The sequence below is a fragment of the Narcine bancroftii genome, chromosome 8, assembly GCF_036971445.1.
Source record: "Narcine bancroftii isolate sNarBan1 chromosome 8, sNarBan1.hap1, whole genome shotgun sequence".
Taxonomy (NCBI): domain Eukaryota; kingdom Metazoa; phylum Chordata; class Chondrichthyes; order Torpediniformes; family Narcinidae; genus Narcine; species Narcine bancroftii.
This window is the reverse complement of record NC_091476.1, coordinates 152838550-152865673: the sequence shown is the minus strand read 5'-3', so window position 1 is coordinate 152865673 and position 27124 is coordinate 152838550. Positions and strand designations below refer to the sequence as shown.

At 41.8% G+C, this 27124-nt stretch overlaps 1 protein-coding gene and 1 long non-coding RNA gene across 2 annotated transcripts in view; one reads left to right on the top strand and one right to left on the bottom strand.

Annotated features, from left to right (window-relative positions):
• Positions 1–27124, bottom strand: part of LOC138741391 (exostosin-1-like) — a 245052-nt gene that overhangs the window by 113733 nt on the left and 104195 nt on the right. The window lies entirely within an intron of this gene.
• The window catches only part of LOC138741392 (uncharacterized), a 48878-nt gene continuing 40595 nt past the window's right edge, over positions 18842–27124 (top strand). Inside the window, exons 1-3 of the long non-coding RNA XR_011343480.1 lie at positions 18842–19386; positions 22772–22884; positions 25800–25852. This is a non-coding gene — a long non-coding RNA (uncharacterized lncRNA). The remainder of the gene's footprint in view (positions 19387–22771; positions 22885–25799; positions 25853–27124) is intronic.

The window sequence follows — 27124 nt, the reverse complement described above, 5'->3', positions numbered from 1 at the left end:
ATAGGCTTTTTCAATTAAGAGTGGGGGAGATTCAAACTCGAGGGCATGGTTTAAGATTGAAGGGGGAAAATTATAAGGGGAACATTAGGGGAAATTTCTTGACGCAAAGGGTGGTGGGGATGTGGAATGAGCTTCCGGCAGACGTGGTTGAGGTGGGATCATTGGTTACATTTAAGAATAGACTAGATAGTTACATGGATAGGAGAGGACTGGAGGGGTATGGACCGGGTGCTGGTCAGTGGGACTAGGAGGGTGGGAATTTGTTATGGCATGGACTAGTAGGGCCGAACTAGCCTGTTCTGTGCTGTAAGTGGCTATATGGTTAAAGGGAATGCAAGTAGGAATAGCATCCTGGTGTCAGACGGCAGCCCAGAAAAGTGGGGCACTCACATGAGAATATGGGTACACCCTACCAGCCTGTCCCCTGCTTCACCACAGGATAGTACAGTAATAGACATCTGTGCTGAGTGAGCACCCAAATGTGAAGCCAAGGCACGGGATGTGCTAGCAAAGAGAGGGCTTTGGCACCTTATGGATGACCTTGCACTGCCTGTTTGCAGACGTTGGTGGCAAAGGTGCACGCATATGCCAGCTGAGCTGGAGCAACTAGGTATGCGAGTCAGCGAACAGACAATTTTCTTTCTCTCCTCTCCCCTCTCACATTGTGGAGAAATTCCCACAGCACTCTGCTCCGTCAGGAACATAACGACCCTGTTTGGTTGGGGTGGGGGGGGTGAGGGGGGAAGATGGTGAGGCATTGTCATTGAGTCTGATAATGTGCCTTGTCCATCATATGAGATGAAGTAAAACTGTTTTCCCCCAGAGAGTAGTGAATCTGTGGAATTCTCTGCCAAGGGAAGCAGTTGAGGCTATGTCATTAAACATATTTGAGGTTCAGTTAGTAATATTTTTACATAAAAAAGGAATTAAGGATATGGGGAAAAGGCAGGTGGGTGGAGTTGAGTCAATGATCAGATCAGCCATGATCTTATTGAATGGCGGAGCAGGTTCAACAGGCCAAATGGCCGACTCCTGCTCCTATTTCTTATGTTTCTTACGTTAGGCACTTGAGTATATATCGATCTACTTGATTTGCATCATATTAGACACGTTTTTACAGTTATAACATTTTACATATATATTGCAGTTTAGAAACCCATTATTCATTGTGTTTGTAGTAATTGGTAAGTGATATGACTTCCAAGGGGTTGAATGTTACATGTGAATTGTGGAGGAACACGTGACCTGCCTATCTGGGACATTGTAGATTGCAGAGGATCACTTGACCTCCCTCTCTGAAACCTAGTTCCAAGTCACAACACCTGCCAATCAAAATTGGACTCTGCACACCTTTCCGTTGGCTCATTTAAATGATTGAACATCATCATTAACTAAGCTCCCTGCTCAGAACAGTGTAAACACCGACGCATGCCACATTTCTCTGTCTGGGTCCAAGTCCCGGGCATCACTCCACAACAGGTCGCTATTGTGGACATCACTGGAGGAGTCACTACGCTTAGCTGAGCCATAGTACTGCGATAGATCAGTGCTTGGAGAGAGCCTCATACTCATTGGTACAGGGAATCTGGAGTGTGTTTGAAAGTCTCTGTGAAGTGTGTACACATGAGGGAGAGTGTGGTAGGATAAGCAGCCACTGGTATCAGTGTCCCTTGTGCCTGATATGCCTGCTTTCACTGTTATAGTTTTTGTACCGTATCACGTAGAAGATGTTGTTGTTTGTCCTTCGTAGTCAAAGATGACCATGGCTTCAAAGTTAAGCATTGGGTTTGAAGTCATGACTTGCGCTCGACTTGGATTAAAGTGAGGGAGAGTTGCGCAGGTTGTCAGCCTCACTCTCTCACCCCGACAACCTATCTGGATCCATTGGCAAGACATAGTCAAGACGGCTGGAGACAGTTCAGGATGCAGTGGCTGGCCAGCAGTATTCTGTGTGTGCCCTTTTAGTACTCCGCGACACATTGCTGAGAATTGCCTTTCTGCCCACTGAACCAGTGATGGTTTCTTCCGCATAGTCCGCCGAATCCAGGCTTCACACACTAGGTAGAGAAGTCCTGAGTGTTGTGGGTCCACGGCAGTTCTTGCGGCATGCTTGCAAGCCTCCCCACCCATTGTTGGGCATCCTCATCTGCCTTTGTAACCGTTGGGAGATGTCTCCTCCGTGTAGAAGATAGGCAGCCACTGGTATCAGAGGCTGGTATCAGAGTCCAACTTGAGTCCGATATGAATGTCTATATAGTTATTTCTTCTCTTTGGCTTGGCTTCGCGGACGAAGATTTATGGAGGGGGTAAAAAGTCCACGTCAGCTGCAGGCTCGTTTGTGGCTGACCAGTCCGATGCGGGACAGGCAGACACGATTGCAGCGGTTGCAAGGGAAAATTGGTTGGTTGGGGTTGGGTGTTGGGTTTTTCCTCCTTTGCCTTTTGTCAGTGAGGTGGGCTCTGCGGTCTTCTTCAAAGGAGGCTGCTGCCCGCCAAACTGTGAGGCGCCAAGATGCACGGTTTGAGGCGTTATCAGCCCACTGGCGGTGGTCAATGTGGCAGGCACCAAGAGATTTCTTTAGGCAGTCCTTGTACCTTTTCTTTGGTGCACCTCTGTCACGGTGGCCAGTGGAGAGCTCGCCATATAATACGATCTTGGGAAGGCGATGGTCCTCCATTCTGGAGACGTGATCCATCCAGCGCAGCTGGATCTTCAGCAGCGTGGACTCGATGCTGTCGACCTCTGCCATCTCGAGTACCTCGACGTTAGGGGTGTGAGCGCTCCAATGGATGTTGAGGATGGAGCGGAGACAACGCTGGTGGAAGCGTTCTAGGAGCCGTAGGTGGTGCCGGTAGAGGACCCATGATTCGGAGCCGAACAGGAGTGTGGGTATGACAACGGCTCTGTATACGCTTATCTTTGTGAGGTTTTTCAGTTGGTTGTTTTTCCAGACTCTTTTGTGTAGTCTTCCAAAGGCGCTATTTGCCTTGGCGAGTCTGTTGTCTATCTCATTGTCGATCCTTGCATCTGATGAAATAGTTATTTAGTAGTAGAGTAATTAACTATCATTTGACATCTTCAGTTTGATTGCAACACTTGCATCCAGACTTATCTCTCTGTGAACCCACCAATCCTGATACTATCCAAACACAACAGGTGGAGAAACTCAGCAGGTCAAACAGTGTACTTTATAGAGCAAAGATAAAGATACATAACCAACGTTGCAGGCTTAAGCCCTTCATCAAGGTATTAGCAAGCATCAGCTCAGCAAAGGGGAAATTTTTAAAAGACTCATCTGTTAGCTGAGATAACTTGTAAAAACTGACTTCCAAATGGATGGGAATCCATGAACTACAGAGCACAGATTGAGGCTATTTCACCAATGACATTTGCACTGGATTTTTGAAAGAACTTAATCTGTTCTGCACCCATCCTACTCCCTTTTCGTATATACATCAAATTCCTTTTTCTTTTCGTCTGAGGTGAATACTTACAGAATACTAAATAAATATTCCTGGGGAATGAAAGACTCTCATATTAATATCATTTATTTTATTAAAAAAAAATTCGATCTCCCTTTTGCCATTCTTTGCTGATCATCTTCAATCTCATTATCCTTGCATTGGAAATAAACTCTGGGAATAATTTTATTTATTTGTGTTTATGTTGACACTTTCCATGTCTAACTGAGTGAAAACACCTCATTTAACCGATAAACTGAATGATGCACATGATCAATGATGTGCATGGAAGAATGAAACATATTAGAGGTGAGATGGGGGTCTTCTTCATCTCCAGCACTGCTGCTGGGTTCACTGATGACTCCGACGATGATCCCACCACATAATTCGATGCACTTTGCATCGAACAAGGTCCAATTAATTTAAATGGGATCATCAACCTTTATTAAGGTAAATTAAATTAAATGACTTGTATTTTTTTTAATTAACAGCAACATTTTTAATTAATTTGTATGAGGAAAAGAGTGCTCTAAAATATTAAAATTTTAAACATACCATATATACTCACGTAATGGACAAGTTTTTGGATCAATTTTTCAGGTCAAATTTGGGAGGGGGCAGGGTTTGACTTTAACACAGATACTACTTTCGACTATGGTAGGTATCTGTATCATCTAAGGTGTTGGGAGCTCGAATGGCTGGGACTGGGTGGTAAAACTGTATTCTTGGCACTGAGGTCCAGGAGAGAGTCTATGGCCAGGGTGTTGGGAGCTTTGGTAGGCAGGTGACTGGGGCAAGGGTCTGCAGTTGGTGTGTTAGGAGCTCTGGTGATTGGGGCAAGGGTCCACAGTCAGGACCTCAGGAGCTCCGGTGGGCGGGTGGCCAACCAGGGTGAGTGTCCGTAGTTGGCATGTCGGGAGCACTGGAGGCTGAGGTGAGGGTCTGTGGTCGGGGCATTAGGAGGTCCGGTGTGCAGCTGGCCAACCAGGGGAAATGTCTGTGGTCAGCGTGTCAAGAGCTCTGGTGGGCGGGTGGCTGGCCAGGGCAAATGTCCATGGTCAAGGCCTCAGGAGCACCGGTGGATGAAGATCAGCGGTTAGGGAGTTGGGAGTTTGGATGCATGGGCGCCTGGGTCCAAAAATAGAGGGGGGGAGGGGAGGTTGACTTTTACATGGGTCACACAGAAAGCATGATTTTCTGTCCAAAAAGTAAGTAAGGGGCTGGGGGAAAATTGACTATGACATCAGATTATTGAGTAGTTTTGTTTGTAAACTATTATATCCTTCAGCACTGGAGACGGTTAGAGGTGATAAGGCCTTCTCAAAGCAGTTTGTGTAGCAGCCTGTCCTCAGCCTGCTACATGATGTTTTCTCACCATTCATGGACTGCCTCTCCCTTGGATGTAGCAGTGACTTTTCCAGAATTTTGGGAGCTAGATGGCCACTCAAGATCTATGCACCCACAAGCAGCTCATGGGATACAAACACCAGTTGTGGGCATGGTCAAGCATTCTGGCCCATTAAATCACCACTCAAGTGGCCGTTAACCCATGCACCTGCCAAACCTCTGACAATGTTAACAAGTATGCACCCCTGAAATTTCAATTGAGCCCTTGCATGAACAGGCTTTTGGGGTATGGTGTTGCATATTTCAACTACCACATGGCAAAAATGTTCCATCATTTAGGATAAAATAGTCTTAAATTATAGATTGTGCCTCTTTGCCCTGTGCCTACTTAATTGCTTTCAATATTCCAATAGTGCTATATGTAAAGACTTGGGTAAAAAATAAACAACAGTGTATTTTCTTGATCAAAACGAGTGGGGAAAATTAGCAACATTTATTTTCTTGGGATCTGAAATGAAAATTTTGCATCTGATTTTGGGAATTCTATCTCTGTCCTGTTTCCAAATGTTAAAAATTCAAAGCTTAATTGGATACATGCAATCTTCAATTTTAGAAATAAACACATAAATTTCTGGAAAAAAAATAACAAGGTTAATGATAGCCTTGAATGTCTCAGAGGTCAGAATCTTGCTTGATAAGAGCACATATTTGAGAACAGACCAGAGATTATCTAAATTAGAGTGTTCAGTAACATTCTCATTACCATGAAGAGAGAGAGAGCAGCACAACATTAGTGCTCTAGTGTAGTTAATTATCTGGGAAAGAGGGATGAGCATTAAGGGTCTAGAATCCGTCATCAATGGATTAAAGCATAGCAGTGGAGAGGGGAGAAGGAGAGAGGGAGGGGGAAAGGAGAGAGGGAGGAGGGGAGAGAGGGAGGGAGGGAGAGAGAAGGAGGGAGGGAGAGAGAGGGAGGGAGGGAGAGAGAGGGAGGGGAGAGGGAGGGAGGGGAGAGAGGGAGGGAGGGGAGAGAGGGAGGGAGGGGAGAGAGGGAGGGAAGGGAGAGAGGGAGGGAGGGGAGAGGAGGGAGGGGAGAAGAGGGAGGGGGAGGGAGGGAGGGGGAGGGAGGGAGGGAGGGGGAGGGAGGGAGGGAGGGGGAGGGAGGGAGGGGGAGGGAGAGGGAGGGAGGGAGGGAGGGAGGGGAAAAGGAGAGAGGGAGGAGAGAAGAGAGGAAGGGAAGAAGGAGAGAGGGAGGGGGAGAGTGGGGAGAAGGAGGGGAATAAGGAGGAGAAGAAGGAGAGAGGGAGGGGGAGGAGGGGGGAGGGGAGAAGGAGGGAGGGGAGAAGGAGGGAGGGGAGAAGGAGGGAGGGGAGAAGGAGGGAGGGGAGAAGGAGGGAGGGGAGAAGGAGAAAGGGAGGGGGAGAAGGAAAGAGGGAGGGGAGAAGGAAAGAGGGAGGGGAGAAGGAAAGAGGGAGGGGAGAAGGAAAGAGGGAGGGGAGAAGGAAAGAGGGAGGGGAGAAGGAAAGAGGGAGGGGAGAAGGAAAGAGGGAGGGGAGAAGGAAAGAGGGAGGGGAGAAGGAAAGAGGGAGGGGAGAAGGAAAGAGGGAGGGGAGAAGGAAAGAGGGAGGGGAGAAGGAAAGAGGGAGGGGAGAAGGAAAGAGGGAGGGGGAAGGAAAGAGGGAGGGGGAAGGAAAGAGGGAGGGGGAAGGAAAGAGGGAGGGGGGTAGGAAAGAGGGAGGGGGGATAGAGGAGAGGGAAAAAGAAGAAGAAAAGTAGAGAGAAAAAAGGAACTGTGATTCTATTTGTTCCTCTGGAACTGGATTCTCGATTTCCTCATTGGCAGAGTCTGTGATTCTTCAGACTGATCAGGTTTTGCTGGTGTCACTGTGTTGAATGCCAAGCTATCAACAATTAGCAACAGTTCTTGTGGTCCAGGTGATCTAACACAGAGTGGAAGGCCAACGAGATGACATGTTCCTTTGCTTCCGCTCACAGTAGTCAAATTGAAGTGGGTCCAGGTTCTTTGAGATAGAAGGTTATTTGTTCTCTAACCAACCTCTCAGAGCAAATGCCACTGGCCAAGCCATTAAGGCAAGTCACCTTGTTATGCTTGGGCATCAGTATAATGGATGTTCTTTCAAAGCAGGCCACAGTAATGAGAGGTTGAATGCCAGAAACATTTAAAAACTTTAGTTCAGTATCAGCTCTGACAAAATACAAAGCACAGCCACCAGTTTTGTTTAAAACACAAAAGGGCTGGAGAAACTCGGCAGGATGTAGAGCGCTCATTATGGCAAAGATACATATCCAATATTTTGGCCTTGAGCCCTTCATCATATGGTGAGGAAAAAAGCAGGGAGATGCCTGAATAAAATGGTGGGGGGGGGGAAGCCAAAGACCTTCAGGGTATTTGAAGGGTGGCCTCCTGCACTACAGGAGACCTGAGACCACCTGCAAATTGGAGAAAGAATACATCTTCCTTCCTATACCTTGGTGACCACCCTCCAATCAGATGTCATTAACAGCGACTCCTCCATTTTCCATTAAAATTACCACATTCTTCCCACTGTTCCCTTTCCCCAGCTCTTTCTCTCTTCCATTTTCCCTCTTTCTCCTTTCAGAGCCAAAACCAATTCTCACCTCTTCTCTCACCATATCCAATTAACACCTTCTGTTGGTCTGGACTCCTCCTGCTGGCAGTCTTCAGCCTTGATTCTGATGCCTGCCTGTTTGCTTATTCGTTGAAGAAGGGCTCAGGCCCCAAACATTGGCAATATATCTTCACCTCTTATGGACCTCTTATGTGAGACCAGCTGAGTTCCTACAGCATTTGTGTTTTATTTTCCTGCATGATACTGCCCATAACCTTGTCTCCAGTCTGACCTCACTCCAGACTCAACGGTGTGGAGGGCCAGGTAAGCAGAAACAAACAAGAAAGCACAAAATGGCACTCACTCTTCCTATATTATAATAGCAACAGAGAACAAAAGTACTTCAATGGCCTGAAAAGCATTGGGTCATCCTGAGGAGGGCAAAATGTGTTATTAAGTCCACATTTGCTCTGATTTCCACAACCCCTCCACAATCTCACTATTCTCTCAGTTACTTCCTTCTGCCCTACAGTTGCCCACAACTGTGCACCACTCAGTCTTGTCTTGTGAACATCTGCAATTGCTCACCTCACTCTTTGGGGGACATATATTTGTCTGTCTAGTCCCGTGGTTCTCAACCTTTTTCTTTCCACTCACTTACCATGTTAAGTAATCCTTATGCCATTGGTACTCTGTGATTAATAAGGGATTGCTTAAGGAGGTATGTGAGTGGGAAGGCAAGGTTGAGAATCATTGTTAATATTTTGCTTGAGAAAAATTGTCATTGGCCCATTTCCTTTGGAGTTATGAAACCGTGCACATAACGAGTCAATTAGGTACGATTAAAACAGTGGTTTTCAAATGTTTTCTTTCCATCCACATACCACCTTAAGCAATCTCTTACTGAAAAGCCTTCATGTACCAGTACTTGGATTTACTCGATACCCATTATAATTTTGTATACTTCTATCAAATCTCTCCTCATTCTTCTATGCACCAGGGAATAAGGTCCTAATGCTTAACCTTTCCCTGAAACTCAGTTCCTCAAGTTCTGACTGCAATTTTCAGATATATCTGAAAAGAATTGGTTCATTAGCACACACATCTAATCCCAGTTTTTTTCAAATTGTTAATGATACACTAGGTGAAGTGCAGAATTTTAAAAAGGGCGGCATGGTTGGCATGGTGGTTAGCGCAACACTTTTACAGTCCCAGCGATTGGGTCTGGGGTTCGACTCCCACGTTGTAAGGAATGTGTACATTCTCCCTTTGCCTACGTGGGTTTTTGCTGGGGATTCTGGTTTTCTCTTACTGTTCAAAAAGGTACCAGGGATGTAGGTTAATGGGGTGTAAATTGGGTGGCGCGGACTCGTGGGCCAAAATGGCCTCTTACAATGCTGTATGTCTAAATTTTAAAAAAAATCAGAGTTATTGGACTCTTTATGCCAATGCCTGCCCTTTGAACGAGCTCTCCAAACACGCCTGTCCCCTTGTTATTTCTCTTTGTTCTGTCATACATTTTTCCTTTCAAATACAAAATCAATTCAGTAATTTAAAAATTACAATTGAACCTATTTTTGTGCCCTGTCACAGAGTGTAATTCAGCCTTTAACAGCTCTTTGAGTAATACTAATTAATATCTTATTACCTGCCTGTGTACCACTTGTTAGCTGCAGCATTGTTCTGTCAGTCTGCATGCATTTTAGGCTTTAGAGTGAAACCTGGAAACACAAACTTTTTGATTTGTCTGTGAGGATGCCACCACCAAGCACTATAAAAAGTAGAGAGAGGATCTGCTATCTCCAGAAGAACATGAGTCAGAGGCAGAGAGAGCAACAAGGAGAGGTGGCGATAAGTCTCTGCAGTGGGAAATAAAACTCATCTGGCTGTAATGAATGGTGTCTTGTCAAATTGTAACACCAGAATGGTGAGGAACAAGACAATAGGTTCAATTACGGTTCAAATTCAGAAGCTCCCTGACTTCTTAAGAGTTGCTAGAAACCTCAACAACTACAATCTGTTTCAGTAGACAAAAGTAGTCTGCTTTTTCCTCTCCTCTCTGTTTCCTCAAACCATTGCTACCATCCATTCATGTGCTTTTTCAGTTGATTCCTGAGGTGTATACTGTACAGACAAAGCCAACATTCAGTTGGCCTGAAAAAGCAGCAGCGTGGCAGTCCTGTAATGGAGCCAATCAACTTGCTAGTTACTCCAGATACGAGGCAAATAAATTATGCAAGATTGCAGACATTTACAAAAATCTCACTGGGAGCAAACGGCAGGCCTCCTTCCCCAAACTCATTTTCTCCAAGTCACACTTCCATATGATGCATCACGGAACATAAACTCAACACAATTATGCACATGGCTATTCTCCGCTTATGGGGACTGGTGGATGCCAGATAAATATATTTTCTGGTTGCTTGAGACTTTCTCTTACCATGCCCAACTAAAACTTATCTGCTACCTCAGGATTCGCTGATTTCTGCTCGCGAGAAAAGTGGAATATACGGCTATTCGGATATATGGATTTTCTTTTTGCTGGTTGCTTGAATTCCGGATACCAGCTGCATTCTTCTATTGATTATTGCTATGCATGCAGGATTTTTTTAAAAACCAGCTGATTTTCCCCTTCTTTTCCAAGGTTCCTTACACCAGCAGAACACAATGTAACACTAAAATTTACTCTGGAAGTTAACATTACTGCAATAGCAAATAGACCACTTTAGATTGAAGGTGTTAAGGTTTCGTGTTCACTGTAGTTATGGCTGATCACAAGGCACCAACTAACATTGAGACTGATGCAAATCACACATCAGTGCTTGGTCAGATGTCAGGTGGAAAACACCATGAAATTCTGGTCACCAAGGGAGAGGAAGGATATGGTATCATTGGAAAAGGTGCAGAGGAGGTTCATCAGGATGTTGCCTGAGACAGAACAGCTTAGTTGAGGCAGTTGAAACTAGATCTGCTCTCCCTGGAGAGAAGGGGGTAAAGAGGGGACATGACAGGTCCCCTCAAAACAGATCATGCAAAGAATTCCAAGTAACTGGAATGCATTCCCGAAGAGAGTGGTTGACGCTGGGTCACCAACATTATATGATGTCGAAATGAGTACTTGAATCACTAAGCATGGAGTGTGGGTATTGGAGGGGTGGAGGGGGGGGAGGGTATGGATCAGGTGTTGGGAGATGGGTGCCCACTGGTCAGCATGGATGTGCTGGACCAAATGGCCTGTTTCTGTGATGTACAATTTGTGATTTTCCCCAAATTCAATTACAAAATGTTTATGTGCCTCTTTGTGGGAGTTTTGTGCTTTTTTTTTTATAAAAAGGAACAGCTACATCATCAATGCATGCATCTCAGATGTGAGCTAGAACTACTAAACAAAACTGTTAAGTGTACAAAGAGAAGGTTGGAAAATTTAGGAGAAACATCAGGGGTAATTCTTTTTTCTTTCACAGAGAGTTGTGGGTGCTTGGAGTGCTTTGCAAGGGGTGGTGATGGAGGATGGAACAAAAGGATCATGGATATAAGAAAAACAGAAGGTTACAATGTAGGGAGGGTTTCTTTTTTGGTAGGTATATATGGGTCAGCACAACATTGCGGGCCAAAGGGCCTGTAATGTGCTGTTTTGTTCTGTGATCTATGTTTTATGTGGACTCAAAGGGAAAAGTAATTGCAAGGCAACAGAGAAAGAGCAGAAGGTAAGGAGGGTAACTGGATACAATGAGCTGAAAGGTCTCCGACGTGGTTGGATTCTACAGAATACAAGGTCGCGTTTGAGAAAATAATCATAAACACAAAATCAAACAGAGGTTGGGACATTTCTGCCCTAGCTCAGAGAGCAAACCTCAAACAGTTTGGCTCTGATAAAATGCAACTCTGCCCTATCTGCTATGGCTTTAAGAATCTGCCAAAGGTGATTCTGGGCCAGCAAACCCATCTGAGCCAGCAAACCCATCTGAGCCACAAATTGAATGGCATTGGAAATTAATAAAATATGATGCAGGTTACATGTATTGCTCCCTCTGCCTCCCACATAAACTTTGATTTTTGTTGCAAATTCAATGGGGCCAAACATCTTTTGGCATATAATTGGACAAATAAGGCTACAAAGTCGAGGCAAGTTTGGGGAAGGTTCTTCACACAGAAAGCGGAGGGACTATTGGGGTTAAAGGAATTTTAGATATGAGAATAGTGGAAATATTTTATGTTTTAGAAATGTTGTCTTATAATGTGTTCAAAAAGAGAAAGTAGAAATGGATAAGAAGGGAAGGTGGTGATGAGGAAATGGAAAGGAAAGATAAACAAAGTATGAAATGACTATGTTGAACTATATGACTTTAAATATTAATGGAATACATAACCAAATCAAAAGGAAGAAACTGTTAAATTTACTGAAAAAAGAAAAAATTGATATAGCATTCATACAAGAAACACATCTAACTGAAGTGGAACACAAGAAATTAAAGAGAGATTGGATAGGACATGTAACAGCAGCATCATATAATTCAAAAGCCAGAGGAGTAGCTATATTAATCAATAAAAATGTACCAATCAAAATAGAAGAGGAAATAATAGATCCAGCAGGGAGCTATGTAATGATAAAATGTCAGATATATTCAGAATTTTGGAATTTACTCAATGTATATTCACCTAATGAAGAAGATCAAAAATTTATGCAAGATATCTTTTTGAAGATAGCAGACACGAAAGGGAACATACTAATAGGAGGGGATTTTAACCTTAATTTGGACTCAAACATGGATAAAACTGGGGAAAAAACTATCAGAAAGAACAAAGTAACCAAATTTATAATTAAATCGATGCAAGAAATGCAACTTTTGGATATATGGAGGAAACAACACCCAAAGGAAAAGGAATATTCATATTATTCAGGTAGACACAAAACATCCTCAAGAATAGACCTATTCCTGTTATCAGCCCACATTCAAGGGAGAGTTAGGAAAACGGAATATAAAGCTAGACTATTATCGGATCACTCACCCCTGTTATTGGCAATAGAGCTAGAGGACATCCCACCAAGAATGTATAGATGGAGATTAAACTCCGTGCTACTTAAAAGACAGGATTTTAGAGAATTCATTGAACGACAAATTAGAATATACTTTGAAATAAATACGGAATAAGTGAAAGATAAGTTTATACTATGGGATGCAATGAAAACGTTCATCAAAGGGCAAATAATAAGTTATGTAACTAAGATGAAGAAGGTCTACAATCGGGAAACAGAACAGTTGGAAAGGGAAATAACAAATACAGAAAAAGAATTAGCAATAAAGGAAGATACAACTAAAAGAAGAGAATTGGCAGACAAAAAAATAAAATATGAAACACTACAAACATATAAGGTGGAGAAGAACATAATGAGGACAAAACAGAAGTATTATGAGCTAGGAGAAAAAATGCACAAAATTCTACCGTGGCAGCTTAAGACAGAACAAACTAAAAGAATGGTATTGGCATTAAGGAAAAAGGACAAACAAATTACATATAATCCAACAGAGATCAATGAAAACTTCAGGGAATTCTACAAACAACTATATCAAACTGAAAACGAAGGGAAAGAAGACAAAATAGATGAATTTCTAACTAAAATTGAACTACTGAAATTACAAACAGAGGAGCAAAATAAATTAATAAAACCATTTGAAATAGAAGAATTACAGGAGATATTTTAAAAAAACTACCGAACAATAAAACACCAATAGAATTCTATAAAACATTTAAAGACTTATTAATTCCTCCCCTCCTGGAAGTAATCAACCAGATTGATAAAACACAAAACATACCAGATTCATGCAAAACAGCAATAATTACAGTAATACCAAAGACAGGGAAAGATCCACTAGCACCAGCATCATATAGATCAATATCTGTACTTAACACAGATTATAAGATAATAGCTAAACTATTAGCAAACAGATTGGCCAACTATGTACCAAAAATAGTAAATCTAGACCAAACTGGATTTATTAAAAAAAGACGAACAACGGACAATATCTGTAAATTTATTAACTTAATTCATGCAGTAGAAGGAAATAAAACTCCAACAGTAGCGGTTGCTTTAGACGCAGAGAAGGCCTTTGACAGAGTAGAATGGAATTATTTATTCAAAGTACTACAGAGGTTCAACCTACCAGAGAAATGTATTAATTGGATTAAAGCATTATACAAGGGGCCATTGGAGAAAGTGACAGTAAATGGATATATATCAAAACAATTTAACTTAAGCAGATCAACAAGGCAGGGATGTCCACTATCTCCTCACTGTTCGCGTTAGCTATAGAACCACTAGCAGAACTGATAAGAACAGAAAATAAAATAAGAGGGATAAAAATAAAAGAGAAGGAATATAAAATCAGTCTATTTGCAGATGACGTTATGATATACTTAACAGAACCAGAAATATCAATAAAAGAATTACATAGGAAATTGAAGGAATTTGGAGAAGTATTGGGGTACAAGATCAATGCAAATAAAAGTGAAGCAATGCCAATGAATAATGCGATTTCATAAAGTTTAAGAAAGAATCACCATTTAGATGGCAAACACAAGCAATGCAATACCTAGGTATACAACTCAATAAAAATCTCGACCATCTATATAAACTAAATTATCATCCATTAATGAAAAATTTACAAGACGACTTAGAGCATTGGAAAGACTTACCACTAACACTGATAGGAAGGATAAACTGTATTAAAATGAACATTTTCCCAAGGATACAATATCTATTTCAGGCATTGCCAATACACTTGACGGAGAAATTCTTCAAGGAGTTAAAGAAAATAATAAGGAAATTCTTATGGAAAGGGGGGAAACCAAGAATATGGTACAAACAAGGAGGCTTACAACTACCAAACTTTAAGAATTATTATAGAGCTACACAATTAAGATACCTATCAGATTTTTATCAAACAAGGGAAAAACCAGATTGGACCAGATTAGAACTAGATAAAATAGGGGAGAAGATACCTGAACATATACTATATAAATGGGATGAAAAATTGGTGCAACGTAGGAATTCACCGGTATTGCATTATCTGCTCAACATTTGGAAGAAGATTCATGTAGAAAGGAATAAAACAAATGACCAACTACCAAAACTATTATTGACACAAAATCAACTAATCCCTTTCACAATAGATAAGCTTTCCTTCAGAGAATGGGAGAGAAAAGGGATCAAAAGAATAGAAAATTGTTTTTCGGGAAATAAATTATTATCCTTTGAACAAATGAAGGATAAATATAATATAACTCACGATACAATGTTTGCAAACCACCAACTGAAAACCTACTTGAAGGACAAATTGGGAGACAGTCTGAGGTTCCCAGAAGGAAGCAATTTTGAATATGTGATTACAGACACAATGATAATCAAAAAAATTGTAATGAACATGTACATCAAACTGCAAGAAAAGGAGAACGAGGAAACAAACTGTAAACCTAAACAAAAATGGGAACAAGATCTAAACATAAAGGTAAAGAATGAAACATAGGAAAAGCTATGCTCCGGAACTATGAGAAATACAGTAAACACGAGGTGGCACATGATATGATATAACTGGATACACAGGCTATACATTACACCTCAAAAGTTAAATAAATGGGACCCAACAGTATCAGACAGATGTTTTCGCTGTAAAAAGGAAATGGGAACAACAATTCATGCAATTTGGACATGTGAGAAAGTGAAAAAATTTTGGGAAGATCTAAAACAGATATTAAATAAAATCACAAAAAGCAATATACCAAAAAACCCAGAGATCTTCCTCCTAAGTAATATAAGAAACAAAGAATTTGGACTCGATTTGGATGGAGCACAAAAAAGATTTGTTATGGTAGCCCTAGCTGTAGCAAAAAAATGTATTATGTCAACCTGGAAATTAGAAGACAACTTGAGAATACAACAATGGTATATAGAAATGAATAAATGTATTCCATTAGAAAAATAACATATAATTTAAGAAATAACATCACAATATTCGAACAAATATGGGAGCCATACATGAAATACAATAGAGAAATCCTACCATGGACTTCCACCACCTAAAATGTCAGAAGGAGAAGACAATGAAAAGAACTGCTTCAGTAAAATTTCTTGTTTATTTTTATTAAGTGACAACATTGTTTAACGGGTTTAATGTATCTTATAGATTGAACTTCAAATAAATGGGAAAGGGGGTGAGGAAGGGAGGGAAGGGAGGGGGAAAAAGGGGGAGAAAATGACACTGTATATATTCAAGAGAAAAAATGTCTGTATGTATCTTGGTCAATATGGTTTATAGTGTGAAAATTAAAAAAAATTTAAAAAAAAGAAAGGCAATTAGAAGCCCTCAATTTTACTATCACATCTTGTTTCAGAATGTGTGTCAATCAGAATGATCGTTCCATATAGAGAGGATTCCAAGAGAACACAAGGATAGCAAAGGGTCAAGAGTTCACTAATAAAGAGCATTGCTATTTTTCTTCCCAGAAGATATAGTTTGAATTTGTCAAGGTCCAATTGTGGTAGTGACCATTGGTTCTTACAGTAGGGAGTTACAAAGCATTCAAATCCAAATGCACACCAATGGAGAGTTAGTAGGTGAACTCAAACCGCATCTTTAATCACTTGCCTTCTCCCACTTGAAAGGTGAGCACTTTGACATTTGATTAGTCAATTTGTGATCATCACCCCCCCGCCACTCCACAACATGTGTTAAAAGATAATAAATGCAATTTTTTTTTTAAAACTACTAATTTTCTTGCTATTTTTAATCATAGTAGCATCAAGAAAATTTTTCACTAATTTCTGCAGCCTCAGACAATCCTACTACCAAATCTAGCTTGTTACTATGACAACAAAACTCTTTCTGCATGCATAGGCCATTTGCTTTACTTGATGACCTTTCATGACGAGAATGCAAGGTCAAAGGGAGAACAGGTAGAGAGTTGGAAGTAGAGGCACTATTAATCACTTCCTAAAAATTAGTTTCTTTCCCCAATCTCATTCTCCTCAGAAGCAAAAGTTAACAAGCATATAAATTATCAGCAGATGATGCCTACATCCAAACAAGGCCAAATCAACAGGAAACATGGACAGAAACCACGGGCTGCGTGTAATTACTTGAGAGAGGCAATGCTTCCCTTGTTCTATCACGAGAGACGAGGTAAACTCTGTCATGATAGGCCCCCAATTCCTGAGAGAGATGAGATCAGAATTTTGTATCTGTTCAGAGAGTAGAAACGTGCAAATTGAAGATGAATCGCCAGCTCCCATCCTTGGGAACGCTGAATCAGGAAACCAGAGCTTTCCAGATGCAAACGGAGGAAAGGTTTTGGACCAGTGTAAAGCCAATCAATAATTGCAGCAGTCAGTGATTGGTGGCTACACTCAAGAGCTCCCATATGGAAATGCATACATTACTATAACCTCACACAGGATGTACATCACCACATCCTGTTAAGGATACAGTCAAAACAGAATATTTTGATTTGATGTGTCCTCACAGAGTTACAATTCCTTGCCTGTGTATGCCAAGCTACATCAAAGCAGTCCAGTTACTACAAACCAACATTCCTGTACTTACATCATTATTCAAAACCCATGTCGGGAAGTGTCGCAGCATGAGGGGAGAACTTGTGTATCATTGATGAGCCCCCCATTGTTCAAATAACATTTCAAACCTAGTCTCTCACTTGGTGGTGTCAGTTTTACCATCCTTGAAGATTTTAACTTCTCAGTTCCAGCAATGGATGGGTTGATGACTGAAGGTACAATCAGGCTATTGAACTCCCCTTACTGACCAGAAACTGCACCGGGAGCTTAAAAAGAATTGAAACATCACATTTTTTTCTTGCACTGACTGTAAATATTTATCATCTCTTTCCATTCTTGGGTAATTTATACAAAACTATGCTTATTTTACAAAAGTACCTGCTTGGCTGCAACAAGAACTTTATTGCATATATATTGCCTTGTGTGTATGACAATTATTACAAACTGTCAAAATGAAGACCAAAGGCTTAATTTAAGAATGAAGAGACTATTTGTATCGTCAACCATTCTTTTTCTCCTACTGAGCTCCTCCAGCAGATTGTTCTTGGCTTTACAGAAGAATAGCCATTTGGATAAGGATTGGTGGCTGGCAGCCTCTGCCCTGAAAAATTCAACCAAATGCAGTTTGCCCCAAGATCTTTAAATGCTCTTCCATAGACAAGTTATTCTGAGGTCTTGAGCCAAAAATTATTTTTCAACCAACACAAGTAAAATGTAAACCATCTAGCCCAACCATGGGATCACACATCCACAAACTGGCTACCATAAACCCTAGGCAGCAAAGATAATGCAAACCAAATACCACAAAAGTGCTTCAAGGACATGAAGTTATTACCATCCAGGGGACAGTATGCAGGGCAGGAGCCATTAAAAAATTTGTTTATTTTCCACAACATGCGTACAGTTCCCTGCAGACTAATAAATTTATTCAATTTATTGCAGCATCTGTTCCACAATCTAGTACCTTCTGACCGAGAGCCACTTATGACTGGGAAGGTGAAGACAACATTTGGCACGGCTGTGTTTTGCTCCATGTTAATATTTGGATGTCCATTACTGGCCTCTTGTGCAAGCTGAATTTTCATTGCTCCACCACTACCAGGCATTCCCTTGGCTGCCTCGGCCCCCAAACTCAGCATAGAGAATGACCTTTCTGTATCTTTATTTTTGCTACATAAAGTACACTGTTCAACCTGCGGAGTTTCTACAGCATTGTGTTTTTACTTCAACCATGGGGTCTGGAGACTTTTGTTTTATTACAGAGAATCTTGGTGTATTTCAATACATTGCAGGAATTATATAAATGTGCGTGCTTAACCTAGATTAGAGGCAGGCTACACAAAATGAGCCTGACAAGACAGCTTTTTGTGCCTGGATCAGTTCAGGTTATTCAAATAAACCTGTGCCTCAGAACTTTATCCAGGGGTCAGAATGATTTGCTTCATATTACTTCATATATACTCTATTCTTGATCAATATTTTACTTCAATAGCAGGTTTTGTGACTGATATAATTTATGGCAATGATTTGGTCGGCTTCAGATTGGCCATGTTGAGGATTGGGTTTTAATTTTATACACAAGCAAGTCTCCACTTGAATTTATATCATACTCAATTCTCCACTGGGAGCATGAGACTGGGAAGCTTAACTTTACAAAGGAAGATCTGGAGCCTAAGTAGCATTCATCCCCAGTGATGCAAATCACACACTGAACAGAAAACTGAAAAATAACCCATGACACAACAATGTGCAGCTATTCATCATAGAGCTAATACATGTTGTAATAATTAAGGTACACTGATTTATGAGAACAATTAAGATGTCTCTCCACTGAATATTTTGCTCATTTTAAATTCAAATACACATGACATGGATCAGTGCACATTTGGCTGCCTGAGACTAATCTCTGATTAAAACTCTATAGTGGCTGCTATAGTTTCAAATGTTCCCTTGTGCTTCTGGGTTTCAGGGACTCAATGTCATCTATTGCATGGGTGTAAAACTATGTGTTCAAGCTCCAGTTCCAAAGAATTTTGTAGAAAATCCAGGCTAATTTATGAATGGACAGTTGAGGGAACTGTGCAGGAATTGACCTCTGGATGGGTTAGTTCCATGTCTGTGCATTAAAATTAGGCAGCCCAAGCCACAGTGACACGGAAACCAACTGAAGTGGTGAGGAAAGAACTGACAAAGATCTCATTGGCCAGTGTTCGATGGGCCACCAGAAGGACTGGCCTTGGGAAGTCATCACAAGACCCCACAATAACAGACAATCTGCTGTAAGGATCATCCCTACCCAATGCAAATTACTTCTCTCTCTCTCCCCCTCAACTGTTCAGATTTCTCTTAAACATCACTCATGGCATTTGCCTTAATTGTCCCTTGAGGACCCACAAGGTAAATTCCAAATACGCTTCAGGTAAGAAAGCTTCTTCTATGCTCTCCAATGGATTATTAGAGAATACTGATAGTGGAATCTGGAGCAATAAACAACCCATTGGAAGAGCTCACCAGTCTGAGCAGCATCTGTGGGGGATAAAACAAATTGCTGACAGACTGTGAGAAAAGGGATATTGCCAGTATAAAGAGGGGAGGTGGAGGAGTAAGACATGGGGACATGGATTGAGGGAGCCAGGCGGGGGAAGGGAAGGGGTAGAGTTGGGTGATGGATGTGGGTGAGGGATAACTGGAAGCAGGCAACAAGAAATCAAAGGGCATATGGAGCAAGGTGGTTGGAGGAGAGGGTGAAGGAAGAGACTTGGTGGAAGTTAATGAGAAGGAACACAGAGACTACCAGTGCTGGAACTATGTCAGCGTCATGCTTCCCCACCCCAACAATTCTGTCATCCCTACTGAATTCTTCCAGCAGCTTGTTTTTAGATTTATTCATGATGATCTGCTATTCCTAATACTGTGTTTTTCCAGGAGGAAACAAATTCTCTATCTATGCTATCACACCATTATAGTCTTCTTTCAGACCAGGATTGACTTGAGAAAAGGTCCCCGGTCAACTCCTAGCAAGTAATTGTTCTTTAATGAGTCCCTGGACCATGCATCTTCTCACATTCCCTCATCTTCCCTTCTGCATTAATCTACAAACCCAATTTTAAAAAAATTTAGACGTACAGCATGGTAATAGACCACTTCGATCCATGAGGCTATGTCGCCCAATCACATGCAATTAACCTACAATGCTGGTATATTTCGAGTGATGAGAGGAAACCAGAGCCCCTGGGGCAAATGTACAAACTCCTCACAAACAGCGCAGGATTTGCACCTTGTTCCCACCTATGCTAACTATGCCGCCCTTGATCTGGCATAAATCATTTTCAAATGACTGCATGGCCTTGCCTCTTCCTGTATCAATAACCTTCCCTCACCCAATGATTAGTGCTGACCGTCCTCAAAATATGGCACCTTAAATACCCACATTTATCATCAGTGCAGCACTTCCTAGGCTCCAATCTCTCATCTACCACTTGCCTCTTTTAAAGCATCACAATCTTGATCCCAATCCTTTTATCGCCAAGATGTTTCTGCAATTATCCCTGGGATGATGTGCTGCATTAGATGTGCCGTGTGTGAACAATTTGTTGCTGCTGCGCTGCAACTCAAACACCCCCAGCAAATGGTCAGAACTTCAGACCAAAGCCCCCCTGTCTTACATTCCTGCATTCAGGAATGATAGTAGAAGTGCCAAAGATTCACCAGAATGTACTGAGGCAAGAGGGCCAAATTCTGAGATCATTTGCATGTACCAGACTAATAAATGCTTGAGCACAGGGATTAAAGGATAATGCAACTGAGGTGCTTAAGATGGTTAAAGTAATAGACAAGGTGGATAGAGAGGAGGTATAGTTTCTTTCTTTCATTCCAAAGCAGTAGCAGTGAAGACATGAATTTTAGCAAGGTTTTGGGAAGGTCCCCCAGAAGTAGTCTGGTTCAAAGGTACAATTAGGAATCCAACCAGCTAGAAGGTGGGAGTGAATTGGATGGGCAGTAGGTCCATAGAGATACCTTAGTGTATACATTATCCTCAAAGTCACATAAAATATCTGCGTTCCTTCACTGTTGCTGAGTCCAAAACCTGGAATTCTCTGCCCAACTGTACTGCAGGAGCATCTTTACCCAAGGATTGCTTTGATTCTAGAAGTTAATTCACAACCTTAATTTGTGATGGGAAGGAAATGCTGCCTTTCCAACAGTATCCAATCCCAAAACAGAATATTTAAAAGCAAATTGTCTCCTTTAGTCTGTCATCTCTGAACAGAGAGCTTAGATTTAAGCCTGATGTCAAAAAGAATCCCCTCACAACATGGGTATTGGGAACTCTTCAAAAATCTATTGCAATTGGGAGCAAAATCAAGTTTGATGAATTTTTGGGGTGGAGGAGTAAAGGTGGAGGCTGGGAAGTGAAACAATGAGTTATTGGAAAGACAGGTTTCATGAGCTGACTGCGTTCCTTGCGTTCTTCCTGACAGATTGTCATTGAGTTGTTGACCTGAATGATGAGTTCCATGATGCAGGTCTAAATCCTAAAACAGTCAATAAGTCCCATTCACTGTCATTTATCCACAGAGTAAAATGGGATGCTTTAGCAAAGTGGAATTGCTTTTCCTGTGCTTTGAGGTGGTGAAATGACAGCCGACAGACATTCTTCCACAAGGACAGGGAGATGTAGAAAACACTTAGCTCATTGCCAATGACTTAATGGCTCCCAGTGAAGATTACGGACTCAAAACCCAAATGATACTTGTGTGATCTCAACACTGTGCTGAACAGCTTTACCATGCAACTTGCACTTCTCATTCACATAGCAATGGAGATGCAAGTTTTCATGCTTGCCATTTCCCACCACACAGCTGGGCGAGAGGATTGACAGAACACCAAGATATTCTTGATGGAAGTTACATTTGTTTGACCACTGGGAGGGAGAGAAACACCACCAATCTCTCCCTCTTCCGTCAGTCATTATTGATGAGGCAATGGAGTACTAATCTATCCTTGAAGTTCTTTGGAATCAGTGAAGTTGTGATATCCAGCTCTCATCCCATTGGATTCTTCAAATAATTTATTCTTTCCATACGTTTTTCTCAGAGATTACAAATGAGATGGAGCAAGCATAATTTGCTCCCGCTAATAGGATTTCTTCTCCAACCAAACTTCTTCCTGATGTCTTGGATCCTGCTGAGATGTGGTTAAAAACAAACCTTGCCTGAAGCACAGATTGTGTCTGAGCATCTAGTGGGTAATAGCAACTTGTAACAAAGGGACGCTGGAACAAAGCAAAGATACACTGGATAAATTTAGTGACATTAAGTTGGGAAAAAGGCAGAGTTGAAAAAGCAAGGAGGTTTCACTGATTTTCTTTAAAGCCGGTTAGGTTTTGCTCTTGAACGAAGTCTGCTAACTCCACTTTTAACAAGAATGTTATGGTGTTTTTTTTTAAAAAAGAGTACAGAGGGGTTCAACTAAAATGGCACGAAGGAAGAGAGACTTCATTTAGGTGAAAGACGTGGAACTGGCATCATCCTCTGAGGGGCAAGGAAACAAGGGCAGAATTAACAGTGGTAATCAAAGTTTTGATTGTTTGGAGTTTTGATGAAGGAAGAAGACAATTTCCACTGGTTCAAAGATTATGGTAGCAACCAAAGATTATAATTTAATTAGCCAGAGGGGGTTGTTTTTATGCAAGCATCTACTACATTCTGGGTCGCAATGGCTGAAAATGTCAGAAACTGATTCAATAATTTGGATAAAGAGGAAAACAGTTACTAAAGTTGCATTCTTTCTGCTTTGATTAGACGTCTCTGTGAAAGTGCCAGCAGGGGTACCATGGGCTGAATGAGATTCAACTGCAACATTTGATTCTAATGAGCTGTGGTCAAGAAGAATACCAGTTTACAACGTGTGTTGAGTGAGTTGATATAACCCAAGCCTTTATATTTGATATTGGTTGCCCGGGTGGATAACAAACTTATGCTGTCACCTCCAATACCAAATGTATAAAATAAGTACGTAAAATTCCAAAATAAATCTGGACCTCAGAGGAAAATATTGTAAAGGCTGAGGAATGTTATGAGCAAGTCTTTCTCCTGATGAACTTCTTGGCTCCTATCCTGCTCATGAGAGATCTAGAAATGACTAAGTACCAAGCAGACTGCTCAAAGAATATTTGGAAAATCCAAGCGAACAATGGAGAAATGAGTCGAGCAAGCACATAGTTTACATGCCATGGTCATTCCACTATGGCAGGGGTGTCAAACTCAAATTCACGGAGGGCCAAAATTAAAAACTTGAACTAAGCCGAGGGCCGAACTAAATATTTATTGAAAATTTTCAACAACATCTGCATGTTTTCTCTTCTTTCAACATATGTAATGTTAAACTTTAGGAGGATAATGTTACAGGTCAGGAGTTGGTAGCTCAAGTTCACCCTTTGCTTGACCTGAGGGAAACATATTTGGTCCCTGTGGAGATGTAGTCAGCATTCACAGGCTGTGTCCATTTTGGCCTGCATCAGGACTCAGCATTTCCTGCTCACTCCTCAGGCTCTAGGCCTCTATTCACCCTCGACCCACCATCCCTCTACCTGACCAGTCCTTTACCCAACCTCTACTCACCCCTCACTCCACTCACTCTGCCTCTACCCACCCCATCCTATACACGCCCCTCTACTGCCTCTCCCCTCAACCTGTTCCTCCCTCTACCCGTCTCTCACCCTCTAATCACCCCTCCCCTACTCGCCCTGCCCCTTCCCTTTTACCTCTTCCCTATCCACCCCTCCTTCTACTCATCCCTCCCTCTAACTGCCCCCGCACCACCATAACTTCCCCTGCCTATTACTCCTCACCTACACCCTCTGCCCACCCCTGCTTACCCACCCACTCAGGCCCAGCACGCTGCCGATCAGCCTTTGCAGAACAGCGGGGGACGTGCGCAGCCTGCCACTTTCGTCGCGCCAACAGGAAATCACTGGCGCTTGCCAATCCGCCGCACCGCTCGACAGGTGGGAGAAGTGACTGGTTGTGCGGGGAGCCTTCCAACTGGCTTGCCGGCTGATGACATCGACAGACTTCTTGTGTTACAATTTTGTTTTCCCCGTTCTCAAAGTTTGCACGGTCAACCTGCAACACTCTTGCTCCCTCCGCGTCCCGTGGATCTGATGCCTGGGTGTTGTTAGGATTCCCAGCAGAAGGTTTGTGGAACTTTACCATTCTGGATTCCTTTTTGAGAATATTCTGGCCATCTTTTAAGGGGGGTGGTTTTAGGGGGGAGGGGATAGTTAGGGGGTGGGGAAGGATGTGCAATGAAGGGGGAGGATGGTGGGGGTGACATTACCAAAAAACAGCATCGGCTCTCGCTGCAGGGTGGGCCACCTCTAATACATTTTTGAAATGATCTTGCGGGCCAAATATAATTATATCGTGGGCCAAATTTGGCCCGCGGGCCAGAGTTTGACATGTGTGCACTATGGTAATAACTTTCAATGGCTATTTGCACTTGTGAAAGAAAATGTAAACGTCCACTGCAAGTCTAATTGTTTGTGATCAACAGAGTAACTCGAGCCACAACATTGCAAAGGGCTAGTTCACTGAGGTATGCATGTAATTGCAATCAATTCCATTTTCATGACTCCCTCATGAATGAACTGGCCAGTAAATGGGCTTTGACTAAATTTCTGACAATTTTCCATTTTCCTCACTATAAGGATGCAGGCTGCAGTGTCTTTTCAGTACGCTACTTCCACCCACTGATGCCACATGAGACTTGAACTGCTTGTACACACACATGAATGCATGCAAAGACAATTACACGTAGGTAGTCACATGCTCAGATATACAAAGACATTGGCATGCATGTAGACATACATAATTCACAGTGACTGACATGCACATAGACACATTGACATGTACAATGAATCATGTAGATACAAATACAGACACCTGTTTTGTGTCACTCATTTTTTTACACAGCCGCTGTGTTCCAGGAAATTATTACCTTTTTTCCAGAATGCCTGCTGTGTAAGAAGATAAGAACAGGAATGTGGGTGCCATTTCCATTCAGATATTTAAACCCCTAGACCCCAGTATATTTCTCGGAATGCCTGCAGTCTATAGTTAATTGCAGGCATTCCTTGAACAATGGGCTAGTGAATAGCGCGTATCGATGATGCGCACTGCAAGTCCTGCCTCTTTAATTGCCAGTATGCTGTCTAAACTCGCGAAAGGAAATGGACATTTTGAGTTTTGGTCGTTCCTGTGTGATTGATATGGACAATTCACATACAGTTTCTGGATTGTAGGGCACTCCCACTGAAAAATCAATCAAGATCCATCAACAGAGAGATGAGCATTCAAATAGCTTCCTCTTCCCAGACAGTGGGCCACTTTTAAACTACCCACATTTCAGGGAAACATAATTGTTTAAAACTTTAGAGTCACATGCAAATAATTTTATTCAGTTTTTTTCCCCCACTCATGAGGTTTCTTTTCCTCTGTTTTCTTGTTGGAATACTTCATTCTATCTGTTCAGTCTGACCATCTCCAAAATCTAATTGGCCAGAATATTCCACCTCAAACCTTGTGGGAAGCCAGTGCTACAGTGAGTGTTCCTGACAGTTTAATAAGCTTTTTAGTAGCAGCAATATTTGGTGTCACACGATCTAAAGCACTAAAACAGCAAAAATCTTGTGGTTGGCAGACTCTACCACATCAAAACAGGACTGTTAAAATGTAAGCCTCATCTTCCTCGCAATATTTGCTCCTGTAATGTTGCAAAACATCAAATTTTGTGACATGCTCATGACAATAAATTCTGATTCTGATATAGGATCCGTGGGCTCTGCAAGGAAGCATTTACAGTTGAAGAATAACCAGCACAAGGTAGGGTTAGCACGGCAGGTCAGTGAGAACTGCAGAAGGTTAATTGCAGATTTAATCAGTACAGACATGTCTCTATTCCGGATCTAATTTGTACTACAAAACTCGAATAAGATTATCACATGGCTTGACTCAGGATCAAGACTCTCTGCTGCCATCACCAAATAATCGTATATAACCAGTCACAAAAAATGTGCCTTAATTTCTTGTGCACCCACCCGGCGCAATGATTGCAAGCTCGGCTGAAATTTTCAGTTGCCCAGACACTTCAGCTGAAGCTGAATACACACCAACGTTCCAGGACCGAAGATCTATTCTTGGGGACAAAATATTCTAGATTGGTGGTAGGTGGAGCATGTTGGAATCACCTTGAGGGAGCTTAGGGGCAGGATCTGGATCAGAGTCCATAATTGGGGAAGGGAGAGAGACTTTTACCAAGGCACCAACGAAGGAGGTGGTGGGGGGTGGGGAAGGAGCATGAATGGTCAGAGTGTACATGTAATTGGGAGATCTATTTAGATAATGACAATGTATATCTGAATATTAGAATATGAGGTGAAATTTTTATAAAGATTTTTCATTTTTTTTGAGAACTATATAAGAAAATGTATTTTATATGACTCATTCTGTATTGCATTCTACAAAAGCTATATAATTACTATCTAAACATGGGGAACCAAAGGATCAGAGTTAAAGATAAGAATCACTTCCAATGGTATCAGGAAAAATGTTGTGGTCTCAAGAGTCACCATTCATGATATCTGCTGCACAACTCCACCAGGAATGATGGCATGTCTGATGCACAAATTTTATTGGGGTGAAAAAGTGCACTCATATACAAAAATTGTACATCAAAATTATTGAGAGAGACTATGGGTGAAATAGCAGAATCTCGGAAGAAGCTGTGTGAGGTATAGCAGAAGCTTAGGAAAAGCCTGATGAGGGATTTTGGAATCTCAGGGGAGGTCCTGTATTATTGTAATATATGTGAAGAGATGGTCCATGATATAGGAAATGTGTAACCATGGCCAGCTATGAGAACTTCCAAAGCCACAGGAAAATCCATTTACTGATGTCTTTTCCAGGAAGAATCTCTCACCCAACTATTACGGCAATCCCACACCAGTGTAGCTGACTGTCTTTACCTTCACTTACCAGGGTTGGTAATATATTTCAGTCTTGCCACTGAGGCCCCCAATGGAGAAAGAAAACAAATTTTGGGTTCAGCTAAATAGACAACCTGGGTTTTTCAGGATCATTCATGTCCCCAACAGC